General features: G+C 37.5%; 1 pseudogene; it reads right to left on the bottom strand.

Annotated features, from left to right (window-relative positions):
- Positions 1-10,123: 10,123 nt before the first annotated feature.
- On the bottom strand, positions 10,124-11,825 carry LOC118574847 (annotated as a pseudogene).
- Between the last annotated feature and the right edge of the window lie 864 nt (positions 11,826-12,689).

Genomic DNA, 12,689 nt, shown 5'->3' with positions numbered 1-12,689 from the left:
TAACTACATATTCAGCATAAAGCAGACTTCAACAGATTAAAGCTGGATAATAACAGAAACCACAGAAAACTTACATACATATGGAAACTGAACAGCTCTCTACCAAAAGAAAATGTGCCAAGATGGAAATTAGAAAGAACATTTTAAATATTTTTTTATAAATTAAAGCACAAAGTACTCAAATTTATGGGAAACAATGAAGGCAATTTTAAGAGGTAAGTTCATAGCACTAAGTGTCTATATTAAAAAATGGTGAGATTTCATATTAGTAACTTTACAACATACCAAAAAAGCTCTAGAGGGAAAAGCAAAACAACACCTTATAAAAGTAAAGGTCAGAGTTAACTCAGGGCTGAAACCAATAAAATAGAAAGAACAACTGTAGCTGGAGAGTTTCTCTCTGGGTCCCACCAAGCCCCTGCAGTCCTGCAGCCCACTTATAAAAAAAATCACTCAGATGCTTATATTACTTATAAAGTATATGGCTGTGGCAAGCTTCTTGATATCTAGTTCTTATATCTTAAATTAACCCATTTCTATTAATCTATACCTTGCCACGTGGCTCATGGCTTACTGGTATTTTACATCCTCCTCCTCATCATGGTGGCTGGCAGTGTTTTCCTGCCTCAGCCTTCCACTTCCCAGACTTCTCCTCTCTCTTTATCCTGCCTGGCTACTGGCCAATCAGCATTTTATTTATCAATCAATCATCCACAGCAAACAACAGCAATAAAATACAAAGAATCAATGAAACAAAGAGTTGGTTCTTTAAGGAAATCAATAAGATTGACAAACCCTTAGGCAAATTTTCTAAAGTACAGAGAGAAAAGATACAAATTAATGATATTAAAGATGAAAAGTAGGTATAACAAAAACACAAAGGAAATCAAGATAATCATAAGGACATACTTTATAAACCTGTACTCCACAAAATTAGAAAGTCTAAAAGAAACAGAAAATTTTCTTTATATATACCACCTCCATCTTCCAAGTACTGATTAGATAAGAAATTTAAATACATGTATAAACCCTAGTAAAGTAGTAGCAATAATTAAAAGTCTCCTGCCCAACAAAAGTCCAAGGTAAGGCTGGATTGGTGCATAATTCTATCACGTATTCAAAGAAGAATTAACACCAATACTCCTCAAATTTTTCTACAAAATAGAAACATAAAGAAAGTTGCCCACTTATTTTTATGAGGCCACAGATACCCTGATACCCAAACCACATAAAAAACCAACAAATAAAGAAAATTACAGACAAATTTTCCTTAATAACATAGATGCAAAAAGTCTATATAAAATACTTACAAACTGAATAAAAAGGACACATTAAAAAGATCATTTACCATGATCAAATAGGCTTCATCCCAGAGATGTAGGGATGGTCTACCATATATAAATCAATAAATGTAATCTGCATATAAACAAATTGGTCATTTCAGAAAAGTCAGAAAAGGGATTAGACAAAATTCAACACCCCTTTACCATAAAAGATCCATAGAGATTATGGATACAAGTAACATACCTCAACATAATAAAGACAATTTACAGCAATCCCATAGCCCATACCAACTTAGAGAGAAACATTTCCACTAAAATCAGGAACAAGGTTCTTCACTATCTTTATACCTGTTTAATATAGTACTTGAAGTCTAACTTGAGCAATAAGAAAACTGAAGGAGATCAAGAGGATACAACTAGAAAGGGTGGAAATCAAAGTAAAGTATCTTAATTTGCAGATCCTATAATACAGTGGTTCTCAACATTCCTATTGCTGTGACCCTTTACTAAAATTCCTCATGTTGCAGTAACCCAAACCATAAAATTATGTTATTGCTACCTTATAACTCTAATTTTCTTATGGTCATTAATCATAATACAAATATCAGATAAGCAGGATATCTGATATGTGATTTCCAAAGGAGTTGAGACACACAGGTTTAGAACCACTGCTATAATAGTATGCATAAGTGACCTGAAAATTTCTACCAGCAAACTCCTACAGCTAGTAAACATTTTTAGAAGAGTAGTGGGATGCAAAACTAACACACAAAAATCACTGGCCTCCATTTTTTCATAATAGTCTCAATATATAAAAAGTAAAGACTTTCATGATAAAAACTTTAAGACATTAAATAAATGAATTGAAAAATATATTGAAGATGGAAATACCTCTCATGCTCATAGATTTAATATAGAGAAAATGACCATCTTAACAAAGCAATTTATGCATTCAATGCAATAGCCATCATAATTGGAACACAGTTCTTCACAGAATTTGAAAGGACAATTTTCAGCTACACATGAAAAACAAAAACAGAATAATGAAAACAGTCCTGAGTAATAAAAGAATTGCTGGAGGTATCATCATCCCCAACCTCATGATATTGGAACAAAAACAAATATGTTGAACAATGGAATTGAATTGAAGACCCAGACATAAATCCACAAACCTATGGACACCTGATTTTTTTTTATAAGGAAGCCAGAACTACACACTGGAAAAAAAAAGATAGTATCTTTAACAATGATGCTGGTCAAATCAGATGGCTGGATGTTGAAAAAAATGCAATAGATCAACACTTATCCCCCTACAAAGAATTCAACTCTAAGTGGATCAAAAAGCTCAGCATACAGCCAGTTGCATGAATGTGATAAAAGAGAAAGTGGGGAATAGTCTTGAATCATTGGCACAGGAAAGGACTTTGTAAACACCAATAGCACAGGCGCTAAAATAAACAATTAACGAACGGAATTCATGAAACTGAAAATCTGCATGACAAAGAACACTGTCATTCAGACAAAGCAGCAGGCTATAGAATGGGATTTTTTTTTTTTTACCAGCTCTACATCCAATAGAGGGCTAATACCAAAAATATATAAAGAACTCAAAAAAAAAACCAAAAAAAAAACTAGATTCAAGAAAACAAATAACCCAATTGAAAAATTGAGTACCAGTCTAAACAGAGAATTCTCAAAAGAAGAAATTCAAATGGCCAAGTAAAACAAAGAAATGTTCAACATCCTTAGTTATTAGGGAAATGAAAATCAAAACTACTTTGAGATTTCACCTTACACCTGTCAGAATGGCCGAGATCAACAATATAGATTAGTGGAACAATATAGATTAGAGGGAACACATAGGTGATGGAGAATACAGGGAGGGACAGCTAATACTAAGGGCCATTTGAAGGGCTCATAGGGAAACCTAATTCAGTAGAAATTTCATAAAATGTATACATATATAAAAGCCAAATGAAATTATCAAACAATGTGGAAGTTGGAATCCCAGTCAGACATCTCTATTAACCAAATGAATCTTCCAATACTGGGAATGTATTACATCTAATCAAGTTGTTGTCCAAAGGCATCTCATGGGACTTCCCAAACAATCCATTATATTTGCAAGGCTATTGGTGTCTCTCCTGAAACTGACAGTAAGACCCTATTTCTGAAAACAGCATTATACAACTCATTGAACTTGGAGAAGTTGAGCTGGTTCCTACCTAGAGCCTTCACCCCTACAAACTAATGTTCATGGTACTTGAAGGTACTCTGCTTGCTATCAAAGGAGAAAGGTAAACAGCTACAAATCCTTTAGTCTACAATGGTAACTTACCTGTAAGATATGCTGGTGTAATAATAGCACAAAGCTTGTGGGGTTAACCAATTGATACCTGACTGGGTCTAAAGCAAACTACATGAGATAGAACCTATCCCCAACACTGCTTGGATGGCCAAGGACCTTTTACAGATAGTCCAGGAACATAGGAAAAAGCCAAAAACTACTGTTCTGCTAAAGGCACTTAGCAATAAAATGACTCCTAATGACATTCTGCTATACTCATAAATCAGTGCCTTGCTCAGCCATCACCAGAGAGGCTTCCTCCTGAAGCAGATATGAACAAACACAGAGCCAGACAGTATATTCAGGGAGAGACCTTGGAACATTCAGCCCTGGAATAGTTATTTTCATCAAATTTCCCCCTTCAGGGCTCAGGGAACTCTGCAGAAGTAGAGGTAGAAAGATTGTAAGAGACAGAGGGGATGGAAGACACCAAGGAAACAAGGCCCTATAAACAGCAAATTAATTCACAAAGACTCTGGCAGTACACATAGGGCCTGCATAGGTCTGCACCAGATGAGGTTCCCTGAGCTAAGAGTGGACATACATCCCATCCACTACACAGAAATTGCCTCCAATTCCTAGACACTTGAAAATGAAATGTTAGATTCCAAGGGAGTTTCACTGGGGAAACTTTTAAACTTTTAAAGATAGTCCTCATGCCCAGCAATAAATGGACAACACAAAATGAGCACAATGACATCTGTAAGTTCATTTTGACATGTTTTATCATGGCATGTTAAACTTACATGTCCTCCCAGCACATATTATGGCTTCCAGTTTTGTGCTTTATGGGATTTCTGTGTGTCTGACCATGTGTGTCTATATGTGTGCCCTGTGTTTTTTCTTTGACTTATTTTTTTGTTTGTTTTGTCCTATTCTGATTTTTGTTTTATCTTACTGTATTTTATTTTACTTTATTTTATTATGATTGTTCCTTAGATGCCTTTTTGTTTTCTAACTAGGGACAGACAGAATGTGGATCCAGATGGGAGGAATGGGGTGTGGGCATATTATAATCAGAACATATTATATGAAAAATGTATTTTTAATAAAAAAAATTACATAGAAAAGTAGGGTCAGTTCTTTTTTTAAAATATATTTAATAAATAATATAGTGACTTCAAACAGTGCTGGCATGTTGTTCCTAGAAAACATTTTACTGCTGGTTCAATTTTGTAACTGAATATTGATATTTCTATTTTTCAATATATTTTATTGTCATAACTAAATAAAAAAGGCACATATTATTGAAATATCATATAATTTTCACATAGGTAAATATTCTGTAATGTTTGAATGAAGTTAACTGTATTTATCTCCTCCAAAATTTGTCTTTTCTCTCTTTTTTATTGATATTTTATTTATTTATTTATTTATTTATTTATTATTTATTTATTTATTTATTTATTTATTATTTATTTATTTATTTAGAAGCTGAGGATCAAACCCAGTGCCTTGCTCTTGCTAGGCAAGCGCTCTACCACTGAGCTAAATCCCCAACCCAAATGAGGCTAAGTTTCTTTTTTTTTTTTTTTCCGAGACAGAGTTTCTCTGCGCAGCTTTGAGCCTTTCCTGGAACTCACTCTGTAGACCAGGCTGGCCCTGAACTCACAGAGATCCACCTGCCTCTGCCACCACCACCCGGATATTTATTTTTATTTATTTTAATTAATTACATTTATTTATTCATTTTACATCCCAACCACAGTTTCTTCTCCCTCCTTTCCTCCCATCCTATCCTCTACTTCCCCTCTGCCACTTCATCTCCCAATCCACTCCTCTTCCCTTTTTGTTCAGAAAGGGGCAGGCCTCCCATGGCTATCAGCAAAACATGGCATATTAAGTTGCAATAGGACCAAGCACCGCCCCTTGTATTTAAGCTGGCAAAGACAACCCAGTATGAGGAATAGGTTCCCAAGAGCCAGCCAAAGAATTAGGGACAGCCTTGTTCCCACTTTCAGGAGTCCTGTAAGTAGACCAAGCTACACAACGGTCACATATATGTAGAGGGCTAGGTTGGTCCCATGCAGGCTCCCTGATTATTGGTTCAGATTCTGTAAGATCCTATAAGCCCAATTAAGTTGATTTTGTGGGTTTTCTTGTGATATCCCTAGCCTCTTCAGTCCTTCCTTCCCCTCTTCAGCAGAATTGCCTGAGTATGGCCTAATGCTTGGTTGTGGGTCTCTGCATCTGTTTCCATCAAAAACATAAGTGACAGTTTATGCTGCAGAGGATGGGAAGCAAGAAGACTCTTCCATTGCTGGTGGGTGTGCAAACTTGTACAGACACTTTGGAAGTAAATATGGCAGTTTCTCTGAAAATTTGGTATAGCTAAATTTCTAAACGGTCTTATTAAATATAAATAAGAAACACAGAGCCAAATATAGGGGTGAAAGCCTTGGAGATTAGGGAAATAGTGATAGCCACCAACCTTACCTCTCCAGCTCTGCAGTTATCAAAAGTGAGCTACTTCCTGTCTACCTGTGCCTTTATTGCCTTGCTGTTCTGTCCTCTCATTGGCTCTTAGCCCAGCTACCTCACTTCCTTGTTACTTCTTGTCTGTACAGACCTCCAGGTCTCTATGATTGGTACTGGGATTAAAGGCGTGTGTCACCATGCTTGGCTCTCTTCCCAGTGTGACCTGGAATACACAGAGAACCTGCCTGTCAAGTGATCTGATTAAGGGCATGTGCTACCACTGCCTGACTTTTGTGTTAATGGTTTGCTATTACCTCTGATTTCCAGGTAAACTTTTTATTAACATACAAATAAAATATCACCACATTTCAGCACAAATAGAATATCACAATTAGGAATTGATATACCTCATGATCCTGCTATACCACTCTTGAGCATATGACCAAAGGATGCTCAATCATGCCATAAGGACACTTGTTCAACTATGTTCATAGCAGCTTTATTTGTAATTGCCAGAACCTGCAAACAATCTAGAGGTTCCTCAACAGAATTGATAAAGAATGAGGTACATTTACATAATGGAGTATTACTCAGCTGTTAAAAACAATGATATCATGAAATTTGAGGGCAAATAAATGGAATTAGAAAAGGATCATCCTGAGTAAGGTAACCCAGACCCAGAATGACAAATATGGTATGTACTCATTTATAAGTGGATACTAGCTATAAAGGATAACCAGGCTACAATCCACAGAGCCAGAGAGGCTGGGTAACTAAGAGGGCTCAAGTAGAGCCTCTCTTTTCTCTCTGGGAAGAGGAAATAGAAGAGATCTCATGGGTGGACTGGGGGCAGGTAGGGATGGAAACATGAGGGATGAGATTGGGGGTAGATAGAGGGGGAGAGTACTGAAAGAGATGACTGGAAAGTGGGGCATTTTGGGATCAGATTGAAACATAGTGCAAGGGAAACTCCCAGGAAGCTACAAGGATGATCCCAGCTAAGATTCCTAGCAATAGCAGATACATAGCCTGAACTGGTCATCTCCTATGACCAGGCAAGATTTCCAGTGGAGGGCTTGGAACACCAACCCAGCCACATAATTGTTGTGGAATATTATTTTAACAGGGGAAATGCTGTGTGATATCTTTCTGTATGTATGTTGTGAATATGTGTTGCTATGATTGGTTAATAAAGAAAGCTGCTCTGGCCCATGGCAAGTCAGGTTACAACCAGGCAGGAAATCCAAGAGAGAGACAGGAATAAGGAAGGACAGGCAGAAGAGACACGAGCCAGCTGCTTAAGGAGCAACATGTAATGGGACACAGGTAAAGCCACTGAAAATGTGGTGATACATAGATTAATAATTATAGGTTGAGTTAAGTTATAAGAGCTAGCCAGAAAGAAGCCTGCCATAGTCATACAATTTTGTAAATAATATTAAGCCTCTGTGTGTTTACTTGGGTCTGAGCAGTTGCAGGACCTCATGAGAGAGATAGATTTGTCTGGATTGCAGGGGGCCAGGTGGGACCAGAGAAACTTACGGCTATAGGGAAAGATGTGTTACATTTGTTTATGCTGTGTAATGTTATTTTAACTGTTTAAACATGTGTTACATTTGTTTATATTGCATTTGTTTCATCTTGCCTGCCTAAGGCATCTGATTGGTCTAATAAAGAGCTGACTGGTCAATATCTAAGGAAAACAGGTGGCAAAGCTTGTGAGCAGAGAGAATATATGGAGATAGAAGAGAAAAAGGAAGAGAATAAGGAAAAAGACAGGGGCATGCCTGGGGCCAGAAACCAGGCATCATCATGTCAACCAGCCAGACATAGAGGCAAAAGAGAAGTAAAATATGTAGAAAGAAAGGTAAAAAGCCCTGAGACAAAATGTAGATTAAGAGAAACAGATTAATATAAGAGCTAAAATAAGGCCAAGCATTCAAAACTAATAATAATAAGTCTTCGTGTCATGATTTGGGAGCTGGTTGATGGCCCCTAAAAGAAAAGGAAGCCTGCTACACATAACTTTCTCCTTACAGTCTGTCTTGCCTATGGGATGTGTTGGGGTAAGGGTGACACAGAGATTGGAGTATCCAATGAGTGACTGGTTCAGCCTGAAATCCATGTGTGATGGCTATTATTGGTTGTCAGTTTGACTCTATCTCTAATGAATTTATAAGGATCTTGAGGTAAGAAGACAACATGCCTTTGATCCAGATCTTGATGCTGGAAGACACACTTTTAATCTGGGCCACACCTTTTTCTGGAAGTCTATATATGGACAATGGAAGAAGGGAGGGTTCATTATTACCTGCTTGCCCTTGCCTTGTCAGCACATCCATTTCTTCTTCTTCAGATTCCAGCACATACAAAAGATCAGCAAAGATATCCAGCCTCTTGGGACTAAGCAGTGACCAGATTCTTGAACTTTCCATTCACAACTAGCCATTGTTGGACTGCAGCCTATAAGTCATTTCAATAAATTTCCATACATGTATGTATGTATATATATATATATATATATATATATATATATATATATATATATATACATACAGATAGATAGATAGATAGATAGATAGATAGATAGATAGATAGATAGAGACAGACAGACAGACAGACAGACAGACAGACAGACAGACAGATTCATTCTGTAAACCCTGTGACTCTAGGGGACCATGACTAATATACCATGCCATGAGAATGAGCCCACTCCTGATATTACCTGGAGTGCCAAGACCCAGAAGCTGGATGACCCAGAGACCTAGAACCAAACATGATTGGAGAAAAAAAAATACCAATGTAATGATGCCTAAAGATATTCTGCCATACTCATAGATTCATGCCTAGCCAAACTGTCATCAGAGAGGCTTCATCCAGTACCTTTCTGCTTTTAAATTTTATTTTATTTTTCATTTCTTTAAAATTTCATACATAAATACTGTATTTATATTATTTCTACCCCCCTCTTCCCACACAACTCACATGATGCCCACACTCTCTTTTCAAACACACAACTTCCTATTAATTTATTATTGCTCCATCTATATTTACAAACTGAGTCAATTAAGTGTTGCTTGTATTTGGATGTTTTTAGGTCTGACCACCTGAAATCAGTTAAATTATCAATGAACTTGGCCCTAAAGAAGATTGATTCTCCCCCATTCCAGCTTGCAGCTCTTCATTTAGGAGTGAGAATTTTTGATATTGCTTTCATGCATACTGACAGAGTATTATCATTGTATAAATCCTCATCTAGATGATCACATTGTTTGGATTAGATGGTACACTTTTCATGTCATATATAGATGACCCTATCTCACCCTTTCTTCCTCTGCTCTCACAGTCATTTTACTGCTGTGATCGCCAGATCCATTTATGTTGTGTCAAATGACAGGCTTTCATCTATTTTATGTATAGTATTAGACTATTGTGTACATGTAGTAGCACATTTTCTTCATCCATTCATCCATCAAATGATGGTAATTTAGGCTGTTTCTAGTTCTTTAGCTATTATTAATAGTGAGGCAGTAAATATAGACTACACACATTTCTTCAACATTCTTATTTCATTTTCTTTGTAAACTCAGCAATGATATTGATTGACCAAATGGTATCCTTACTTTTACTTTATAATGGAGGCTCTATTATCTTTTTCATAGACACAGTATACTACTTTATCATTCCCACCAACATTTTGCAAAAATATTCCTTTCTTCATTTCTTTACCAGAACTTTTCATATTTAGCCGTCAAAAATTTGTCCAATGGAACTGCCATAAGGCGATATCTCACTATGGTTTTTATTTGAATTTCCATAATAGTTGGTAATGTTCTATAATTTTTACAGAAATTTGGTGGCAATTTGCATGTTATCTCTTGAGACATGCTTATTTACATTTATTGTCCATTTTAATTGGTTGATTTGTTTTGTGAAGTTTTTTTTTTAATCACATAATGTGGAACTTGTGATTTCTGTACATCAGGAGTATGGGAGCAATCCTTTACAAATGGAGCTGATTTTACCAGAATAAATGACAAAACCAAATCAGTATCTGACATGGATTCACAAGGCTTTATGGTTCAAAACCAGCCAAGAAGTTTGTTATAATCTCTTTCAGTTTTGCATCTGATTGTTTTGAGATTTTCTCGTCAGTCCTGATATTGCCCAAGAGGGACTGATGCTGACTGATAACATGAAATAAGAAAACATTCTTAAACTTCGTGGGGTTTTTTTGTTTGTTTTGTTTTGGTTTGGTTTGGTTTGGTTTGGTTTTTTGAGACAGGGTTTCCCTGTGTAGCTTTGCTCCTTTCCTGGAACTAGCTCTGTAGACCAGGCTGGCCTCAAACTCACAGAGATCCACCTTCCTCTGCCTCCCGAGTGCTGGGATTAAAGGCGTGCACCACCACTGCCAGGCTCAAGCTTTGTGATCTTATTGGTCTCCAGTTTATCAAGATAACCCCTCATACCTGCATAGATAACAGCCACTTGTTCTTTAATAGCCATGGGAGGGCACTGCCTTTGCTTTATAAACTCAGTCAGATACATACCAGGACTCAAGAACTGTTGAGTGGCAGCAACCTCCTGATACTGAGCCAACTCCAGCTTCATGATCTGGGCAGCAGATATGACATGAATGGGACACAGACAAACCCACATTAATGGAAGGGTAGATGCCTTTATAGAACAATTCTGTGTCCAAGTTTTCAAGAAGATCTGTCCATCAGTGATGAAAATAACATTCATTGGAATGTAAGTGGACACATCACCAGTCTGGGTTTCTATGACTGGTAAGGCAATCAAAGAGCCACTACCAAAAGAATCATTCATCTTGGCTGCTCTCTCCAGGGGCCGAGAGTGCAGGTAAAACACATCTCCAGGATAGACTTCATGAACAGGGGGTTGGCACAATAAGAGAGACATCTGGTGGTGAGCCACAGCCTGTTTGGATAAATCATCACAGATAATCAAAGCATGCTTGCCATTATCTCTAAAATACTCTCCCATGGAGCAACCAGAGTAAGGAGCCAAGTACTGAAGTGGAGCAGTATCAGAAAGCGGTAGCTGGTACCACAGTGGTGTACTTCATGGCATCTGCATCTGTCAGTCTCTTCACCAATAAGACAACAGTAGGCCATTTCTGATCAATAGCAACATAGATACAGTACAGCTTCTTCTTTCCGTCAGTCCCATCAGTGAGATGTTTCTGGTTGATGATTGTGTTGACAGCAATTGATGTTTTCCCAGTCTGTCTGTCACCAATAATAAGCTCATGCTGACCATGACCAATAGGCACCAGGCTATCCACAGCCTCAATACCTCAATTGTTTACATCACTGAGATTTGGGGAATGATTCCAGGGGCTTTCAGGTCCACTTGTCTAGAGGTCTTGGAACCAACTGGACCCTTTCCATCAATGCCGTTACCAAAGGCATCAACTACATGGCCCAACAGTTCCTCACCAACTGGAACATCTGCAATGGCTCCCATTCTCTTCACAATATCACCTTCTTTAATTAGCTTATCATTTCCAAACATGACAACTCCAACATTGTCAGGTTCCAAGTTCAGGGACATACTTTTTAAGCCTGAAGAAAATTCTACCATTTCCTCTGTTTGAACATTCCCCAGCCCATGTACTCAGGCAATACCATCACCAATACTTAAGACATGCCCAGTCTTTTCAAGGTCAACAGAAGTGTCAGCTCCAAGAATCTGCTCTTCAAGAATGGAGGACATCTCAGCAGTGCCAGTCTTCCAAAATCGAGTATTAGAGGCATGGATATTTCTTGAACCAACGAAGGATGTCCCCAGAGCATTTTTTGGAGACCAGCCCCACCCTTCGAAGGAGGGCACCAGTCACAACTGCACATGGACAACATCCTCACAGCTTTTCAGGGAGATCCTCTGCAGCCACAACCTCCAGATGACTGGCTTGTGAAGTTTTTTATAGCTTTGTTTAACTAGTGAATTTTTGGATCTATATATATGTTCTAGATATCAACTTCTTGTCAGCTGTATTATTTTGCACATAATTTCTCTCTTTGTATAGGTTTTATCTTCACTCCATTAGTTGCGTCTTTACTCCATTAGTTGTGTGTCACCCTGTTGGACAGATCTTTTCCTCTTTAACTTGTTATAATCCCATTCTTTAATGTTTGCTTTTGATTCATATTCAGACAAATTGCTGCCCATTCTAATAGTGCATCCCCTATTTTTTCTTCCAGAAGTTTTATACTTATAGGCATTAATTTTTAATTTTTTTAAATCTAACTTGAGGTGAAAACTGATTAGTGATACAGGTCTTTCAATTATTTCAAAGATAGTGTTGAGTCAGAAAGACTGTTCAGTGGGTGAAGACATTTCATTCCAAGCCTGATCACCTGAATTCAATCTCTACAACCCACGTGGTCAAACAATAAAACTGCCACCCACAAGTTGTCCTATGACCCACAGTGTATTCTGTAGTGTACATGTGGAGGTCAAAAATATGCCACTGGCATGTGAATACCACTTACTGTGTTTTTAAATATCTTGCCATGCTAGTCATTGTGTTTCATGGCTGTTGTAGCTAAGGAGTTTAACTGCTTTCTGGTCATATCTAGCTTGAATCATCTGAGTATTCTGTCCTAAGTGTGTAT

This window comes from Onychomys torridus, chromosome X (genome assembly GCF_903995425.1).
Source record: "Onychomys torridus chromosome X, mOncTor1.1, whole genome shotgun sequence".
In the NCBI taxonomy this organism is placed as follows: Eukaryota; Metazoa; Chordata; class Mammalia; order Rodentia; family Cricetidae; genus Onychomys; species Onychomys torridus.
The sequence above is the reverse complement of the archived record's forward strand: the minus strand, read 5'-3'. Positions and strand labels throughout refer to the sequence as shown.